Source organism: Heterodontus francisci, chromosome 16 (assembly GCF_036365525.1).
Source record: "Heterodontus francisci isolate sHetFra1 chromosome 16, sHetFra1.hap1, whole genome shotgun sequence".
NCBI lineage: Eukaryota > Metazoa > Chordata > Chondrichthyes > Heterodontiformes > Heterodontidae > Heterodontus > Heterodontus francisci.
In genome coordinates this window covers 79,756,500-79,776,871 of record NC_090386.1, presented here as the reverse complement: position 1 = coordinate 79,776,871, position 20,372 = coordinate 79,756,500, and positions in this window count along the sequence as shown.

Here is a 20,372-nt window from a genome sequence, read left to right as displayed (position 1 = left end):
GAAAGCCAGGTCTTCTCTTCTTCTTTGGCCTCCTTATCTCGAGAGACAATGGGTAAGCGCCTGGAGCTGGTCAGTGGTGTGTGCAGCAGCGCCTGGAGTGGCTATAGAGGCCAATTTTAGAGTGACAGGCTCTTCCACAGATGCTGCAGAAAAATTTGTTTGTCGGGGCTGTTACACAGTTGGCACTCCCCTTGCACTTCTGTCTTTTTTCCTGCCAACTGCTAAGTCTCTTCGACTCGCCACACTTTAGCCCCGCCTTTATGGCTGCCCGCCAGCTCTGGCGAACGCTGGCAACTGACTCCCACGACTTGTGATCAATGTCGCAGGACTTCATGTCGCGTTTGCAGACGTCTTTAAAGCGGAGACATGGACGGCCGATGGGTCTGATACCAGTGGCAAGCTCGCTGTACAATGTGTCTTTGGGGATCCTGCCATCTTCCATGCGGCTCACATGGCCAAGCCATCTCAAGCGCCGCTGACTCAGCAGTGTGTATAAGCTGGGGATGTTGGCCGCCTTGAGGACTTCTGTGTTGGAGATACGGTCCTGCCACCTGATGCCAAGTATTCTCCGGAGGCAGCGAAGATGGAATGAATTGAGACGTTGCTCTTGGCTGACATACGTTGTCCAGGCCTCGCTGCCATAGAGCAAGGTACTGAGGACACAGGCTTGATACACTTGGGCTTTTGTGTTCCGTGTCAGTGCGCCATTTTCCCACACTCTCTTGGCCAGTCTGGACACAGCAGTGGAAGCCTTTCCCATGCGCTTGTTGATTTCTGCACCTAGAGACAGGTTACTGGTGATAGTTGAGCCTAGGTAGGTGAACTCTTGAACCACTTCCAGAGTGTGGTCGCCAATAATGATGGATGGAACATTTCTGAGTCCTGTCCCATGATGTTCGTTTTCTTGAGGCTGATGGTTAGGCCAAATTTGTTGCAGGCAGCTGCAATCCTGCCGATGAGTCTCTGCAGACACTCTTCAGTGTGGGATGTTAATGCAGCATCGTCAGCAAAGAGGAGTTCCCTGATGAGGACTTTCCGTACTTTGGACTTCGCTCTTAGACGGGCAAGGTTGAACAACCTGCCCCCTGATCTTGTGTGGAGGAAAATTCCTTCTTCTGAAGACTTGAGCTCATATGAGAGCAGCAGGAAGAAAAAAATCCCAAACAGTGTAGGTGCGAGAACACAGCCCTATTTCACGCCACTCAGGATAGGAAAGGGGTCTGATGAGGTGCCGCTATGTTGAATTGTGCCTTTCATATTGTCGTGGAATGAGGTGATGATACTTAGTAGCTTTGGTGGACATCCAATCTTTTCTAGTAGTCTGAAGAGACCACGTCTGCTGACGAGGTCAAAGGCTTTGGTGAGATCAATGAAAGCAATGTAGAGGGGCATCTGTTGTTGGCGGCATTTCTCCTGTATCTGACGAAGGGAGAACAGCATGTCAATGATGGATCTCTCTGCTTGAAAGCCACACTGTGCCTCAGGGTAGACACGCTCAGCCAGCTTCTGGAGCCTGTTTAAAGCGACTCGAGCAAAGACTTTCCCCACTACGCTGAGCAATTGGATTCCACGGTAGTTGTTGCAGTCACCGCGGTCACCTTTGTTTTTATAGAGGGTGATGATATTGGCATCGCGCATGTCCTAAGGTATTGGTCCCTCGTCCCAGCACAGGCAAAGCAGTTCATGTAGTGCTGAGAGTATAGCAGGCTTGGCACTCTTGATTATTTCAGGGGTAATGCTGTCCTTCCCAGGGGCTTTTCCGCTGGCTAGAGAATCAATGGCATCACTGAGTTCCGATTTTGTTGGCTGTACGTCCAGCTCATACAGACTGGTAGAGGCTGGGCTGCATTGAGGGCAGTCTCAGTGACAACATTCTCCCTGGAGTACAGTTCTAGGTAGTGCTCAACACAGCAGTCCATTTGCTTGCGTTGGACAGTGATTATGTCCCCTGATTTAGATTTGAGGGGGGAAATCTTCTTGATGGTTGGCCCAAAAGCTCTCTTAATGCCATCATACATTCCTCTGATGTTTCCGGTGTCTGAGGCCAGCTGAATATGACTGCATAGGTGTTGCCAGTAGTCATTTACGCAGCGCCTGGCTGTTCTTTGTGCAGTGCTTCTGGCTGCTTTAAGTGCTACGGATGTTAACTCGCTGGGGGCTTTCTTGTAGTTCAAAGGTGCAATGCGCTTAGCGGCTATGACAGGTTCCAGCTCTTCAATATGAGATTGAAACCAGTCTGATTCCTCTTCGCACGTTTGCCGTAGGTGGTCAAAGCTGACTCATAGATGGTGTCTCTGATGTGGGCCCACTTGGTCTCAGCATGCCCTGTGGGAGTGTTTTGAAGGGCTGTCACAAGTGAATTTAGAAATTTTTGTAACAGCTGTGGATGAGAAATTCTGCTCGTGTTGATGCACGGGTGGCCCTTCTGCTTGGAATGATGCAACTTCTTTGGTCTGAGTCTAACCTTGCTGCACACCAGGGAGTGGTCAGTGTCGCAGTCCGCACTGTGGAAGCTGCGTGTGATTTGAACACTGTTTAATGAGGCTCGCCTTGTGACGATGAAGTCTAGCTGGTGCCAACGACGTGATCTTGGGTTCCTCCATGAAACCTGGTGACAGGGTTTAGTGTGAAAGAACGAGTTGGTGATGCAGAGGTTATGATAGGTACACAACTCAAGCAGTCTCTGCCCATTCTCATTCATCCTTCCAACGCCATAGCGCCCAAGGCAGGAGGGCCATGAGTCATGGTCAGCCCCAACCCTGGCATTAAAGTCCCCAGCAGGAACAGGTGTTCGGTGTTGGGGATGCTACTAATGATATTATGGAGTTCCACGTCGGCCTAGCAGTTCCACATGTTTGAATTTCACACCCATGAAGTTTGAAGGATACTTGGATTGGGTGCAGACCCCAATGACTTGATAGAATGGTGTGCACACATTCAAAGGCTGCATCTCATTTAGCGATGCCTCCCTGGATTTGATGTTATTGGCTAGAAGTATCCTTAGGGAGATTCCAATCACTATTGACTGAGGAAGTAGTCTGCCAGTGAAACCAAGAAGATGTGGCTGGGGGTTATCCTGAGATCAGCAGCAGGAGTATGGATGCAATACCAAAAAGTTGAGAAATGATCTACGCAGGGCAGGACAGGTACCTGCAGCAGGACATGTTAGCTGTGGTTCAGTAATGCTCTCAATTTTGAGTCAGAAGGGTCTGGGTTCATACCCACTCTAAAACCTAAGCACAAAAGTCAACATTGATACTTCGGTACTGCACTGTCAGAAGTGCTGCCTTTTGGATGAGACATTAAACCGAGGCCCCATCTTCGGTGGCAGTAAAAGATCCCATGACACTATTTCCAAAAATTCCCAGTGTCCTTGCCAATATTTATCCCTCAATCGATATCACAAAAACAAATGATTTAATCATTCTTGCATTGCTGTTTGTGGGAGTTTGCTGTGCATAAATTGGCTGCAGCATTTCCTACATTATAACAGTGACTACACTTCAAAAGTATTTCATTGGCTGTAAAGGACTTTGAGATAAAAGCAAAATACTGCAGATGCTGGAAATCTGAAATAAAAACAAGAAATGCTGGAACCACTCAGCAGGTCTGGCAGCATCTGTGGAAAGAGAAGCAGAGTTAACGTTTCGGGTCAGTGACCCTTCTTCCGAAGGGCTTTGAGATGTCTGGTGGTGATGAAAGGTGCAATATAAATGCAAATCTTTCATTCATTCACCTACATCCTGACATGTGTATCATACCAAGCCTCTTAGGCTGACTTTCCAAGACTACTCCTGCATATCATTCTTCACACCAACTTACCTTGCAGGTATACCCATCCCTTTTTGTCTATGCCCTTCCTCACATCTCCATCTTTTCATCCACCACTGACACTCACCTTCATCTTTATGTAATGTCATGTCACTCCCTCATGGTCCCCCTCAACAAATGCTCCCCATCCATCTGTTGAAAACCAGATCTCTACTTTCCCTTCTTGCGGAAGAAAGGTAGACAGATTACAAGGGAGAGGCAGAGAACTGGAGATCGCCCTCCAGCCATCTTGCAATTGACAGTTGCAGAGGAGGAAATGCTGGATATAAGTGGAGTCTTGACTACCTTGGTTGGTGGAGATTGGGAGATGGGAGCCTCCCAGTTATCTGGTGACAGAATTCAACATCAGACAGCCAGATGGCATATAGCATAAAGGCCTGTTACCTGACCCGAACTCGATGGAACCCGCAACATTTGTCAGGTTTAGGTCGGGTCGGGTTGCTCCTCTGGGTCCGGCTTTCGGGCTCGGCTCGGGTCGGGCCGGGTCTGGGTCGGACACACACAGGAAGTCTTGCATTTTGGTCTGCTGGAATGGAGAGTGTAAAAGTTTTAAAAACTTACCTGAGCTGGAATCCGGGACATCAAGGAGGAAGACGCTGAGTCTGCGAAGTGACCGTCATCACGCTCACGCTGCAGCTTCTTTAATCCATCCGTTCAAAAGCGGAACAGTGAGTGAGTGCACTATGGAATCAAGGTAGGTAACCATTGCGGTGGTTGGGTCGGGCTCGGGTCGGGCCGGGTCGGGCTCAGGTCGGGTCGGGCGTGGGAAAAAGTGGAGGGACTCGGGCTTGGGTCCGATGTGGTTCTGTTGGGTTCGGGTCAGGCTTTTATTTCCTGAACTGAGCAGGCCTTTAATACAGCACTCACTCATGCTGACTTGATGTCAGCAGCGAGTGAAATATGATCATATGCTTAACGATCACTTAAAACCCTTGTCTTCAGTTCTAATTCATGCCTTTAATATTGCACAGGCCTATCAAATGTTCCACTGCAGTTGGTACAGGAAGACGACAATGACTCCTCAGAGAAGGTCACATAATCTAAAGATGCACCTTCACATGATTCGTCTAGACCATCCACCAGCTTAGTAAGGAAGATAGTTCAGTTTTCACCTGGTGACTCACACATCACAAATAGGAACATAGGGGCAGGAGTAGGCCATTCAGCCCATCGAGCCTGCTTCGACATTCAATACGATCATGGCTGATCATCCACTATTTCCCACACTATCTCCATATCCCTTTATGTCATTGGTATTTAGAAGTCTGTGAATTTCTACTTTAAACATGCTCAATGACTGAGCTTCCACAGCCCTCTGGGGTATAGAATTCCAAAGATTCACAACCCTCTGAGTAAATGAGCAGGAGCAGATAGAGGAGACAGGGAAAGCAGTGGAAGTCCATCCCAGAGGCTGCAGGACACTCCATGCTCTGCACAGCTGGATGCAGATGCTGAACCTCGGACACCATATACCCCATTCCTGAAGAGATGTAAAAAGTTTTCAAGTCCTCCTCCAGCTCATGAAAGCTTGCTAAGGAACATAAGAACTAAAATGTCTCCAGCTCAACGTTCTGTTTCAAGCTAATCAAAATTTGTACAAAACACCAGTAGCAAACGTTTAACTCACAATCTTTCTGTCAGATAATATCAATGTTTGGAGCTATGTCCATTGTATGCAGAAGTTCAAATGCATTTGCAGAACAAGGTCTATTAAACCAAGCAAAATCTTTGATGTACCCATTGGCATCTAAGTGTAATTTTCTCCATATCTTTTGGGATCACAGCAGCAATAAGGCCGAATTTTTGCGACATATGTTATAGATAAATTGTATATCTGGCTTTGTCCTATTGTTACGTCACCTAAAATACATAAAAGGTAACCAGCAAAACCTTTGGTGCTCTCTTGTAAAGAATTAGTGGTAATTGTAAATATCTACGTAGGCAACATATTAAGATCTAGGTGCCATCTATTGTGTTTCTTTCTACTTTATAACATTCTTCTGTTCATTTTTCAGCTGGGAGTCTTGAATGAAACATGTCTTTTGCTCCTTCCTCAGTAGGCTGGCCAAGAATAATTCTTTTGCTGTTATCACTTACATTTATCTAAAGTGCACAAAGCTATTTTTTCAATCTAGATACTTCAATACTTGAATTTTTCTGTGTTTAGTAAGTAGTTTTAAATTTAGTCGTCCGTACAATTCACCTACATGAGCTGCCTCTGACAGCAAGATGTTAGTTATTATGCCATAGGAAATTAATTAAAAGTAGTTTATCAGCTCCAAAGTGTTGTTTGACCTCCATAGTAAATAACAGGTATTTACTACGAGGGAGTCTGGTCTTTTGTTAATCTGAATAGGCCACTGAGCAATCTGAAATGTTTTTCTCCTATTCCATTTCTGAATTCCAATACACTGATGCCAAGCCCATAATAATGGGACTTTTCAGCAATTCAAAAGGCCTCTAGCACATTGAGTCCTCTTCTGGTGTCATTATTTAAGAAACCAAATCATTGCTTTATTTTCTTTTTTTCCTTTGCCACTTATAATGAACAATATTCCATTAAATCACTGGTACTGTGTGTAGCCTATCCAACAATGAGAATAGTTTTCCATAGCAATCTGATGGCTCAGTTAGGAGGTATGCCTTAGGTCAAGTTACTTCAGCAAATATGCCAGCATAGCCATTTAAGAACCTTTGAAGCTGAATTTTTATCTGGCTTTCATTCATCTGGAGTTTACAAAACTCAGAACCTTCTATCATTGCTGCTTATAATCCTTTATATAACGTGAATGCTACTTTTTTCTAATTCACTCACAGGATGTAGTTGTCGCTCACATTTATTGCCCTTGAGTAGGTGATTATGAGCTGTCTTCTTGGAAATGCTGCAGTTTGTGTGGTGAAGGTGCTTCCACGGTGCATTTAGATAGGGAGTTCCAGAATTTTGGCCCGATGACGATGAATAAATGGCGATATATTTCCATGTCAGGATTATGCGTGACTTGAAGGGGAACATACAAACAGACGAACATATGAATTAGGAGTGAAGAAAGGACTTGTTAAACAGATCAGCCATGACTGGAAAAGACATTTGCATGTTAACAGATGGTGATTGGAAGGACAAATGACAATTCCCTGACACATTCAACCCACAATGGACCTTGATCGCCAGGTATTGTGTGTAAGAGGAGCATTCCGCAGACTGCTAAGGTGATGAAATCCAAGACGTGGTCAGACCAATTAGTCACATGACTAACCTGCTGGGCAACCTAGGCTTTTCTGAATTGTGCAGTTTGAACTGAGAGTGTCTGTTTGCTCCTGGACTGAGAAGATTTCTCCTGTCTGCTCCCATCTCTTTCTCACAAGCCTCTGAATCCACTGAAGACACATGAACCCCAAGAGAGAAAAGTCTCCAACAATGAACAAGGTTTAAGAAGAATATTGGGCTCCAATGAAAAGCAAGATCTACCTACAATCAAGGACTCTACAGTGAGTTCAAAGAACTGTAACACAAACTACTCAGCTATTGCCTCAAACATTTCCACTTTATTCTTCTTCTGTTCTTTTCTGTTTCTATTTGCATGTTGGTATCATGTATGCATGCTAGCATGGACGTGTCGTATATTGTAAGCATCAACCGAATTAGAGTTTAAGTTTAAATTTCATTCTTTCTCCTTTAAACCTAAGAAAATCTGTTTGTGCTGATCTCTTTGCCTCATAATTGGAAAGTGGTGAACAAGGATTCACCAAGGGGCAGCTAAAAAAACAAGTTGTATTTAAAATTAAACCCTGTTACGGTAAGACCAGATGAAGGCTGAGAGGGACCCCTAAACACCTTTCTCACCTCGTAGTAACAACGTTTTCATTTAACTTAGAATAATTCCTATGTATACTATGCTTATTAAATACCAGTACCACCTACAACTAAGATTTATACATTTCATAATTGCACAGGTATGTGTTTTCAGTATATATTTTTAAGTTTTAGTTATTTTTATTCATAGATCTTCCCAACCAACCAGCTCCTTCCACTGCACCAAGGAAAGAACGAAATACTGGAGGGTGAAAAAAGTTGAAAAAAGGAGCACCTCCTCACCCCTTCACCAAACTCCCCACTCACCAAACTTGTATCTGCACACTCTTCTTGCAATCTGCACTCTGTTTGCAAGCTGCATCCAGACCTCTGTATTTATACTTGATCTGAAGTTGAAACTGCAGCAACCATATTGTACTGGTTAGCTACTAGACTAACCAGCTGCTCTGCAATCGAGCTTGTTACTCCCAGCCTAAGGCTGGAAGAAACATACTTTACTTTATTCATTTACATTACTTTATTAACTTACTTTACTTTATTTAGACAGTAAATACCAGTCAAATGCTAACTGCAGACCAGATTTTTAGAAAGACGTTTAAAAATCCCCATTCACCAAACTTGTATCTGCACACTCTGCTTACAATCTGCCCTCCGAACTTGAAGGTGGTGGCATTCTCATGCACCTGCTGCCCTTATCCTTCTAGGTGGTTGAGGTTGTGGGAGGTACTGGTAAAAAAGTCTTGGTGAGTTGCTGCAGTGCATCTTGTAGATGGTACACAATACAGCCATCTTGTGAAAATGTTGGAGGGAGTGAATATTTCAGGCAGGCTGCTGAAGGATTTCGGGAGTCAGAAGCTGAGCCACTTGCCACAGAATGCCCAGCCCCTGAACTGCTGTTGTAGCCACAGTATTTATCTGGCAGTCAAGTTTAGTTTCTGGTCAATGGTGACCTCAGTGCTGGGGCCACAGCTGTTCACAAACTATATAAATGATTTGGATGTGGGGACCAAATGTAATATTTCCAAATTTGCTGATGACACAAAACTAGGTGGGAATGTATGTTGTAAGGAGGAGGCAAGGAGTCTTCAAGGGAATAGGCTAAGTGAATGGGAAAGAACATGGCAGATGGAATATAATATGAATAAGTGTGAAGTTATCCACTTTGGTAGAAAAAAATATAAAGCCAGAGTATTTCTGAAATGGTGAGAGGTTGGGAAGTGTTGATGTCCAAAGGGACTGGGTGTCCTTGTTCATGAGTCACTAAGAGTTAACATGCAGGTGCAGCAAGCAATTAGGAAGGCAAATGGTATGTTGGCCTTCATTGCAAGGGGTTTGGTGTACAGGAGTAAAGAAGTCTTGCTGCAATTGCGTAGAGCCTTGTTGAGACATTATGTACAGTTTTGGTCTCCTCATGTAAGAAAGGATATACTTGCCATAGAGGGAGTGCGATGGAGGTTCACCAGACGAATTTCTGAGATGGTGGGATTATCTTATGAGGAGAGATTGAGGAAACTGGGCCTGTATTCTCCGGAGTTTCAAAGAATGAGAGGTGATCTCATTGAAACTGACAAAATTCTTACAGGGCGTGACAGGGTGGATGTGGATAGGATGTTTCCCCTGGCTGGTGAGTCTAGAACCAGGGGACATAGTCTCAGAATAAGAGGTAGACCATTGAAGGCTGGGATAAGAAGGAATTTCTTCACTCAGAGGATGATGAATCTTTGGAATTCCCTACCCCGGAAGGAAGCTCAATTATTGAGCATGTTCAATACAGAAATCGATAGATATCTGGATAATAATGAGATCAAGGGATATGGGGATAGTGCGGGAAAGGTGCATTGAGGTATGTGATCAGACATGATCTAATTCAGGGTTGTCCAACCTTTTTAGGCGGAGGGCCACATTACGATTTTTACTCGGCCTGTGGGGGGCCGGTGAACAAATTTCAAAAGATAATGGCATTAAAAATTTATCTCGCTCATAAAAAATTATTTGTCCAAGAGTGTTTGAAGCTCGACATTCAACATCAATCTTTCTTTTCTTGCTGTATCCATGGGCCGCCATCTATGAGAGGGAAGCAACTCTTAACTTACAAATAGTGACAAAACTACCAACAAGGCTGATGCTTTCCCTGGTTGACAATTCCCAGCACACAACTTAAATCCCTGGCCAATCTCTATGACACTAATCTGGGTACAAGAAATTAGGCCTATTGGGTTTGAAAAAATTACTAGATTTTGTTCAACAATTCCTCTCTCCAGCCACTATGCACCAGGAACAGAAACTCACCTCCCCCCACACAGTCCCTGTGAGCGCCCCTCCCCCCACATCCCTGGCTCCTGAAGCTCACCTCTCCCCACAGCCTCAACTCCTTGGACTCACCTTCCCCCACACCCCCAGACTCCTCAAACTCACCTCCCCCCACACCCCCTGACTCCTCGAGCTCCCCTCCCCACACACCCCCTGACTCCTCGAGCTCCCCTCCCCCCACACCCCAGACTCCTCGAGCTCCCCTCCTCCCACACCCCAGACTCCTCGAGCTCACCTCCCCCCACACAATCCCTGTGAGCTCCCCTCCCCCCACACCCCCGGCTCCTTGGGTTCACCTCCCTCCACACAGTTCCTGTGAGCTCCCCTCCCCCCACACCTGCCGACTCCTCAAGCTGACCTCACCACTTCTGCCGATCTTCTCCACCACCAATTCCCACAACCGACTCCAACACCCCTTCCCGTCTGCTGATTCCCCTTCTTCCTTGCCGCCGACTTGCTTTCTCCACTAACTTCGACTCCCCTTTCCCACTGCTGATTCCCCTTCTTCCCCACCGACTCCGACTCCCTTTCCCCACTGCTGATTCCCCTTCTTCTCCACCGACTCCGACTCCCCTTTCCCACTGCTGATTCCCCTTCTTTCCCACCGTCTCCGACTCCCTTTCCCCACTGCTGATTCCCCTTCTTCTCCACCGACTCCGACTCCCCTTTCCCTACTGCTGATTCTCCTTCTTCTCCGCTGACTCCAACTCCCCTTCTCCGCCACAGACTGCTCGAGCTCAACTCTTCATGACCTCTTTAACGAGTTCACCTACCTCCCCCAATGTTTTTTATTGGCCAGCATCCATGATTGATAGTAGCAGGATGACAAGCCTGAATGAAACACACGCCGTGATTGGTGGGCTGGAACAAAGCGCACCATGATTGGTGGACTGGCATAAAGCGCACCATGATTGGCGGGATGGATCAAAACCTTTGGCAGGCTGGATTGTGGCCCACGGGTTGTACGCTGGACAACCCTGATCTAATTGAATTGCAGAGCAGGCTCAATGGGTTGAATGGCCTACTGCTGCTCCTATGTTCAGGATGTTGATGGTGAGGGATCCAGCAATGGTAATGCTGTTGAATGTCAAGGGGCGGTGATTAGATTCTCTCTTGTTGGAGATGGACTTTGCTAGCATTTGAGTGGTGTGAATGTTACTTGCCATTTATCGGCCCAAACCTGACTGTTGCCCAGGTCTTGCTACATGTGGGCATGGACTGTTTCATTAGCTGAGGAGTCGTGAATGGAACTTAACACTGTGCAATGAACAGTGAACAAACCCACTTCTGATCTTATGTTGAAGCTGCTGAAGATGGTTGGGCCTTGGACAATGCCCTGAGGAACTCCGGCCGTGATATCCAGAGGTGGAGATGATTGACCTGCAACAACCATAATCATCTTCCATTGTGCTAGTTATGACGGCATGCAGTGGAGAGTTTCCCCTGATTCCCATTGATTTCAATTTTTCAAGAACTTATTGATGCCATACTTGGGCAAATGCTCTCTTCATGTCAAGGCTCTCACCTCACCTCTGGAATTCAGCTCTTCTGTCCATGTTTGGATCAGGTTGCAATGAGGCCTGAAACTGAGTGGTCCTGGCAGAACCCAAACTGAGCATTGGTGAGCAGGTTATTGGTGAGTAAGTGCCACTTGATAGCACTGTTGACGACCCCTTCCATCAATTTACTGATGGCTGAAAGTGAGCTGATGCTACAATAATTGGCTTGATTGGATTTGTCCTGCTTTTTATGCACAGGACAAACATGGGCAATTTTCCATTTTGTCGGGTAGATGCCAGTATTGTAGCTGCACTGGAAAAGCTTGGCTAGATACCTGGCTAGTTCCGTGACACAAGTCTTTAGCAGGAGCAGCACAGTGGCGCAGTGGTTAGCACTGCAGCCTCACAGCTCCAGCGACCCGGGTTCAATTCTGGGTACTGCTTGTGTGGAGTTTGCAAGTTCTCCCTGTGTCTGCGTGGGTTTCCTCCGGGTGCTCCGGTTTCCTCCCACAAGCCAAAAGACTTGCAGGTTGGTAGGTAAATTGGCCATTATAAATTGCCCCTAGTATAGGTAGGTGGTAGGGAAATATAGGGACAGGTGGGGATGTGGTAGGAATATGGATTAGTATAAATGGGTGGTTGATGGTCGGCACAGACTCGGTGGGCGGAAGGGCCTGTTTCAGTGCTGTATCTCTAAACTAAATACAGTTGTTGGGACCTATAGCTTTTGCTATATCTAGTGCGCTCAGATGTTTCTTGATATCATGCCGAGTGAATCGAATTGGCTGAAGGTGGTTGCAAATGCTTCAGCCTTGTCTTATGCACTCATGTGCTGGACTTGTTCATTATTTAGGATGGAGATGTTCATAGCCATTGAAGTCAATGGCCTCCTCCTCCCATTAGTTGCTGAATTGTCCATCACCATTCATGACTGGATGTGGCAGCACTGCAGAGCTCGGATCTGATCTATTGGTTGTGAGATCGCTTTGGTCTCCCCACACCATGCTGTTTCCACTGTTGAGCATGGATGTAGTCCTGTACTGTAGGTTTACCAGGTTGGCACCTCAATTTTAGGTACACCTGATGCTGCTCCCGGCATGCTCTTCTACACTTCTCATAGCACCAGGGTTGGTCCCTGGTTTGATGGTAATGGTAGAGTGAGGGATATGGCGAGTCATGAGGTTACAGATTGTGGTTTTATACAACTCTGCTGCTATTGCAGATGGCCCACAATGTCTCATGGATGCCCAGTTTTAAGCTGCTAGACCTGTTCTGAATCTATCCCATTTAACACAGTGGTAGTGCCAACAGCACGATGGAGAGTGTCCTCAGTGTGAAAACAGGACTTCATCTCCACAAGGACTGTGCTGTGGTGACTCCTATCAATACTGTCATGGACAGGTGAATCTGTGACAGGTAGATTGGTGAGGATAAGGCCAAGTAGGTTTTTCCCTTGTGTTGGTTCTCTCACCACCTGCTGCAGGCCCAGTCTAGCAGCCATGTCCTTCAGGACTCTGCCAGCTGGGTTAGTAGTGGTGCTACTGAGCCACTCAGTGATGAATATTGAAGTTCCCCACCTACAGTACATTCTGTGCCCTTGCTACACTTAATGTTTTTTCCAAGTGGTGTACAAATGGAGGTGTACTGTCTCACCAGTTGAGGAAGGTGGTAATCAGAAGGCGGTTTCCTTGTCCATGTTTGAGCTGATGCCATAAGACTTTATGGGGTTTGGAGTCAATGTTGGTGGGATTTGAACTCATGTCTCCGGATTATTAGCTCAGACCTCTGGATCACTCATCCAGTAATGTAACATCCACACTGCCATACTGGTGAAAGTATATTATTGGCAATGGATCGACAGCATATATCATCTATGTGTTTTCTGATTGGTTTCGTAGACTTGGACTAGGATACAACCCAGCACTGTTGACCCTGCAAAGTCTTCCTCACTAACATCTGGAATTTGTGCCACAGTTCGGAGAGCAACAGCCTGACATATTTATACTCACAGAATTGTACCTATCAGCCAACACCCCAGACTTCTCCATCACCATACCTGGGTATGTCCTTTCCCAACGGCAGGACATACCCACCAGAGGTGGTGGCAGTGTAGTTCATTCTCAGCTGGAGTATTGCGTCCAATTCTGGGTGCCGCACTTGAGGAAAGACATGAGGGCATTGGAGAGAGTACAGAAGAGATTCACGAGGATGGTTCCAGGGATGAGGAATTTCAGTTATGAAGATAGAATGGAGAAGGTAGGACTATTTTCCCTGGAGAAGAGAAGGCTAAGAGGTGACTTGATAGAGGTATTCAAAATCATGAGGTGTATGGACAGAGTAGAAAGAGAGAAATTGTTCCCACTCTTGAAAGGATTGAGAACGAGAGGGCACAGATTTAAAGTATTTGGTAAGAGAAACAAAAGTGACATGAGGAAAAACTTTTTCATGCAGTGAGTGGTTAAGGTCTGGAATGCATTTCCTGAGAGCGTTTTGGAGGCAGGTTCAATTGAAGCATTCAAAAGGGAATTAGACAGTTATATGAAAAGGAAGATTGCACAGGGTTATGGGGAGAAGGCAGGGCATTGGGACTGAGTGAATTGCTCTTACAGAGAGCCAGTGCGGACACGATGGGCTGAATGGCCTCCTTCTGCGCTGTAATAATTCTGTGATTCTGTGATTCAGTGTGATATATAGTTGAGAGAAAGTGGTCCTGGGATTCCTCAATATTGACTCTGAACCCATGAAGTCTCGTGGAATCAGGTCAAACATGGACAAAGAAGTCTGCTGCTGATTAGTATCTATTACACCCCCTCAGCTGTTGAATCAGTATTCATCCATGTTGAACACCACTTGGAAGAATTGTTCATGGATGATGGTGAGCAGTTAAACAAATAACAGGAGGAGGAAGCTCTGTGAACATTTCCATCCTCAGCAATGGCGAAGCCCAGCACATTAATCCAAAAGACAAGGCTGAAGTGTTTGCAACCAGAAGCACCTACTGCATGATTCATCTTGGCCTCCTCCTGAAGTCCCCACCATCACTTATGCCATTCTTCAGCTAATTGCTTCACTCCATGTTATATCAAGAAATGATTGAATGCATTGGTTACAGCAAAGGCTATGGGCCCTGACAACATTCCGCTGCAAGATTTAACCTGCAATTTCCCTCAGCTGTTTTGTACAGACCCCAAATTGGAAATATATTCTTGTCCATGAACTGATAAGTGCTCAAACCCGCAAGAACATGTCGTTCATTATTGATCATTTTGCAAAAGCAAATAAACACTACAACTTATCTTTATTGATGATTCAGGCACATAACAAGCATGGAAATACATTACCACACATTGTATGATATGGAGCGCAAATTTTCTCCTGATAAGGTCATCCCACTTAATTAAATGCAAAGAACACCATTTGCAAGAAGGACTTGTGAATGGTGGTGGACAATTAACCAACCAGCAGGGGAAGGAGGCTCCATGAACATCCCCATCCTCAACAATGATGCAGCCAAAGCGTGAATGCAAAAGACAAGGCTGAAGCATTTGCAACCATCTTCAGCATGCAGGCACAGGTTTAGGGATACCCAAAGATAACTAGAATTTAATCAAGTAAGACCACACCGATTTCCAGTACAGAGCACTGGTAGGTTTCTTGCTGCTTGTCCAACCAGAACTACCCTATTCATTAGAGCACTGGCTTGCAGAGTTGCTTAGAAGAACTTCAACCCCAATAACACATCCAGATCCCATCAAAGAGTAAGTATTGCTGCTCAATAGTCAACAGGGATTTGATCACCAAGTAAGATCTCTCAGGCATGTCAACCATGAGCTAAACCAACATCAATAGATATAACTTGACTCCTCCTCGCAAAAGGGAGATACTAACTGGCTGACTACTAGACAACTTAAAAGCATGACTTTAAACCCCCTCTAGGTGGATAGTAATTCCGTGAATTCCTCTTGAACAGCATGGTGAGATGCAAAACTTCCCATTCATTGTACCACCATCCCCTGACCATAGCATCAGAATGTCAGCACCACCATAGCGCAGGGCAGAACAATGCAACACATTTTAATATAATTCGGGCTCGGGTGAGGTCAGGCTGGACTGTACTGTTTTGTTCTGTATTGTTTTCTTTTTAATCTACGATTTTTTTATGTTTCAATAATATGTTTGATATTTTCGGGCGAGGTTGGGCATCAGAAAAAAATTTAAGGGCTCAGGCCTGGGTCGGGATCGGTTTGGCTGTTGTCAGGTTGGGCCAGGCTTTATTGCAGTATACCACTATTGACTGAGGATCTATATTTGTTTCTTCTCATGGATTTCTTTGTCATCAAGATTGAGACCATCCGATCAGCTGCCTCTGTCACTTCACTCTCCTCTCCCAGCTGACCAGGCCAATTTTCCTCTAAGGCTCCCCCCGCCCTAGCCCTGAACTTGTTTCCTTCTCTAATTTCTCTTTCAGCTCCCCTCATGCCCTCTCCGAGCTTATCTTGTCCATGCGACCCACCTCCTGCTCTCTCAACCCTATTCCCACTAAACTACTGATCACCCAACTTCCCCTCCTGGCCCCCATGTTCGCTGCCATTGTTAACGGTCTCTCTCTCCTTCAAATCTTCTGTCATCACTCCTCTCCTCAAACAACGACCCCTTAACCCCTCCACCCTTGTAAACTGTCACCCTCATCCCCCTCCCTTTCCTCTCCAAAGTCCTTGAACGTGTTGTCACCTCCCAAATTCATGCCCACATTTTCCAGAACTCCATTTTGAAACCCTCCAATCAGGTTTCACCCCTGCCCCAGTACCAAAATGGCTCTTATCAAAGTCACAAATGACATCCTATGTGACTGTGACAAAGGTAAACTATCTCTCTTTGGCCTTCTTGATCTATCTGCAGCCTTTGCCACAGTTAACCACACTATCCTCCTCCAATGCCTCGCCACTGTCATCCAGCTGGGTGGGACTGCACTCAGCTGGTTCCATTCTTATCTATCTAATCATAGCCAACGAATCAGCATCAATGGCTTCGCTTCCCATTCCTGCACCTTTACATCTGGTGTCCTCCAAGGATCTATCCTTGGACCCCTCCTATTTCTCATATACATGCTGGCCCTCAACAACATCTTTTGAAAACATGTCAGTTTCCACATGTGAGTTGACGACACCCAGTTCTACCTCACCACCACTTTTCTCAAACCTTCTACTGTCTCTAAATTGTCAGACTGCTTATCCAACATCCAGTACTGGATGAACAGAATTGTCCTCCACCTAAATATTGGGAAGACTGAAGCCATTGTCATCAGTCCCTGCCACAAATTCCACATTGTTGCCACTGATTCCATCGGTCTCCCTGGCAACTGTCTGAGGCTGAACCAGACTGTTCGCATCTTTGGTGTGATATTTGATCCTGAGATGCAATTTCAACACATATCTATGCTGTCACTACGACTACTTACTTCCAACTCCGTAACATCCCTCGTCTCCGCCTCTGCCTCCACACCTTCAGACTTGACTATTCCAACACACTGCTGGCTGGCCTTCCACATTCTGCCCTCTGTAAACTTGAGGTCATCCAAAACTCTGGTGCCTGTGTCCTAACTTGCATCAAATTCTGTTCACCCATCACCCCTGTATTCGCTGATCCCGGTTAAACAACGCCTTGATTTTTAAATTCTCATCCTTGTTTTCAAATTCCTCCATGACCTCACCCCTCCCTATCTTTGTAATCTCCTCCAGCCCTACAACTAGTGATCACAATTCCGTAAGTTTTAGAATACTCATGGACAAAGACGAGAGTGGTCCTAAAGGAAGAGTGCTAAACTGGGGGAAGGCCAACTATACCAAAATTCAGCAGGAGCTGGGAAATGTAGATTGGGGGCAGCTGTTTGAAGGTAAATCCACATTTGATATGTGGGAGGCTTTTAAAGAGAGGTTGATTAGCGTGCAGGAGAGACATGTTCCTGTGAAAATGAGGGATAGAAATGGCAAGATTAGGGAACCATGGATGACAGGTGAAATTGTGAGACTAACTAAGAGGAAAAAGGAAGCATACATAAGGTCTAGGTGGCTGAAGAAAGACGAAGCTTTGGAAGAATATCGGGAATGTAGGACCAATCTGAAATGAGGAATTAAGAGGGTTAAAAGGGGTCATGAAATATTTTTAGCAAACAGGGTTAAGGAAAATCCCAAAGCCTTTTATTCATATATAAGGAGCAAGAGGGTAACTAGAGAAAGGATTGGCCCACTCAAGGACAAAGGAGGAAAGTTATGCGTGGAGTCAGAGAAAATGGGTGAGATTCTAAACGAGTACTTTGCATCGGTATTCACCGAGGAGAGGGACATGACGGATGTTGAGGTTAGGGACAGATGTTTGATTACTCTAGGTCAAGTCGGCATAAGGAGGGAGGAAGTGTTGGGTATTCTAAAAGGCATTAAGGTGGACAAGTCCCCAGGTCCGGCTGGGATCTATCCCAGGTTACTGAGGGAAGCGAGAGAGGAAATAGCTGGGGCCTTAACAGATATCTTTGCAGCATCATTAAACATGGGTGAGGTCCCGGAGGACTGGAGAATTGCTAATGTTGTCCCCTTGTTTAAGAAGGGTAGCAGGGCAAATCCAGGTAATTATAGACCGGTGAGCCTGACGTCAGTGGTAGGGAAGCTGCTGGAGAAGATACTGAGGGATAGGATCTATTCCCATTTGGAAGAAAATGGGCTTATCAGTGATAGGCAACATGGTTTTGTGCAGGGAAGGTCATGTCTTACCAACTTAATAGAATTCTTTGAGGAAGTGACAAAGTTGATTGATGAGGGAAGGGCTGTAGATGTCATATACATGGACTTCAGTAAGGCGTTTGATAAGGTTCCCCATGGTAGGCTGATGGAGAAAGTGAAGTCGCATGGGGTCCAGGGTGTACTAGCTAGATGGATAAAGAACTGGCTGGGCAACAGGAGACAGAGAGTAGCAGTGGAAGGGAGTTTCACAAAATGGAGACGTGTGACCAGTGGTGTTCCACAGGGATCCGTGCTGGGACCACTGTTGTTTGTGATATACATAAATGATTTGGAGGAAAGTATAGGTGGTCTGATTAGCAAGTTTGCAGACGACACTAAGATTGGTGGAGTAGCAGATAGTGAAGGGGACTGTCAGAGAATACAGCAGAATATAGATAGATTGGAGAGTTGGGCAGAGAAATGGCAGATGGAGTTCAATCAGGGCAAATGCAAGGTGATGCATTTTGGAAGATCCAATTCAAGAGTGAACTATTCAGTAAATGGAAAAGTTCTGGGGAAAATTGATGTACAGAGAGATTTGGGTGTTCAGGTCCATTGTTCCCTGAAGGTGGCAACGCAGGTCAATAGAGTGGTCAAGAAGGCATACGGCATGCTTTCCTTCATTGGACGGGGTATTGAGAACAAGAGTCGGCAGGTCATGTTACAGTTGTATAAGACTTTGGTTCGGTCACATTTGGAATACTGCGTGCAGTTCTGGTCGCCACATTACCAAAAGGATGTAGATGCTTTGGAGAGCGTGCAGAGGAGGTTCACCAGGATGCTGCCTGGTATGGAGGGTGCTAGCTATGAAGAGAGGTTGAGTAGATTAGGATTATTTTCATTAGAAAGATGGAGGTTGAGGGGGGACCTGATTGAGGTGTATAAAATTATAAGAGGTTTAGACAGGGTGGATAGCAAGAAGCTTTTTCCCAGAGTGGGGAATTCAATTACTAGGGGTCACGAGTTCAAAGTGAGAGGGGAAAAATTTAGGGTGGATACGCGTGGAAAGTTCTTTACGCAGAGGGTGGTGGGTGCCTGGAACGCTTTGCCAGCGGAGATGGTAGACGCGGGCACGATAACGTCTTTTAAGATGTATCTTGACAGATACATGAATGGGCATGAAGCAAAGAGATACAGACCCTTAGAAAATAGGCGACAGGTTTAGATTTAGGATCTGGATCGGCGCAGGCTTGGAGGGCCGAAGGGCCTGTTCCTGTGCTGTAATTTTCTTTGTTCTTTGTTCTAACCCTCCGTGATATCAGCACGCCTCCAATTCCAGCCTCTTGATCACCCCCAATTTTAATCACTCCACCATTGATGTCTGTACCTTCAGCTGCCTAGGCCCTAAGCTCTGGAATTGCATCCTTAAATCTCACTCCCTCTCTGCTTTTGTCCTTTAAGATACTCCTTAAAACCTACCTCTATGACCAAGTTTTTCGTCATCTGCATTAATATCACTTTATGTGGCTTGGTGTCATATTTTGCTTTATAATGCTCTTGTGAAGCACCTTGGGAAGTTTTATTGCATTAAAGGTGCTATATAATTATAAGTAGTTGTTGTTGTTGTTGGTCTCAGCAATGAAATATTTGTGCTGAATTGCAAGTACTGCCCTAAGGAAGCAGTAACAGGCAAACCATTTGAACATTTGACAAATAGCAAATGCTAATAAATATGAATGTTTAGTTCACTGATCACACAAGGCCATTATATATGATGATGGTTGGTTTTTGACTGGGTCTTATAATGGGAAGGTAAGAGAAGAAATCCTTCAACATTTGCAGTGTCAACTGAATTTATGCACAATTGTGTCAATTTATGAATTCATTTCGCAATCATTGCTATTATGTTCCTTAGAAAATGTTAGGGGCTTAGAGGAGTGATGGGGATATACATAAGAAATATGCCAGTTTAGAATTATTGCAATAGTGTATTGCAACCATTCAAGTGTGTTCTTTGTGTTTGATAAATTAATAGCCATTTGGATGTGTTGTGCCCCTTTAACAGCATGTCCTTTGAAGTAATTTCTTTGATCTTATCTTTTTTTTTACACAAATTGGAAGTAGTGTCCTGCCTATTGAAATCCAAATGTTTCCAATATTTTTACTAGGTACCATAAAAAAAGGATTGATCTTTATAGACTCAGTATG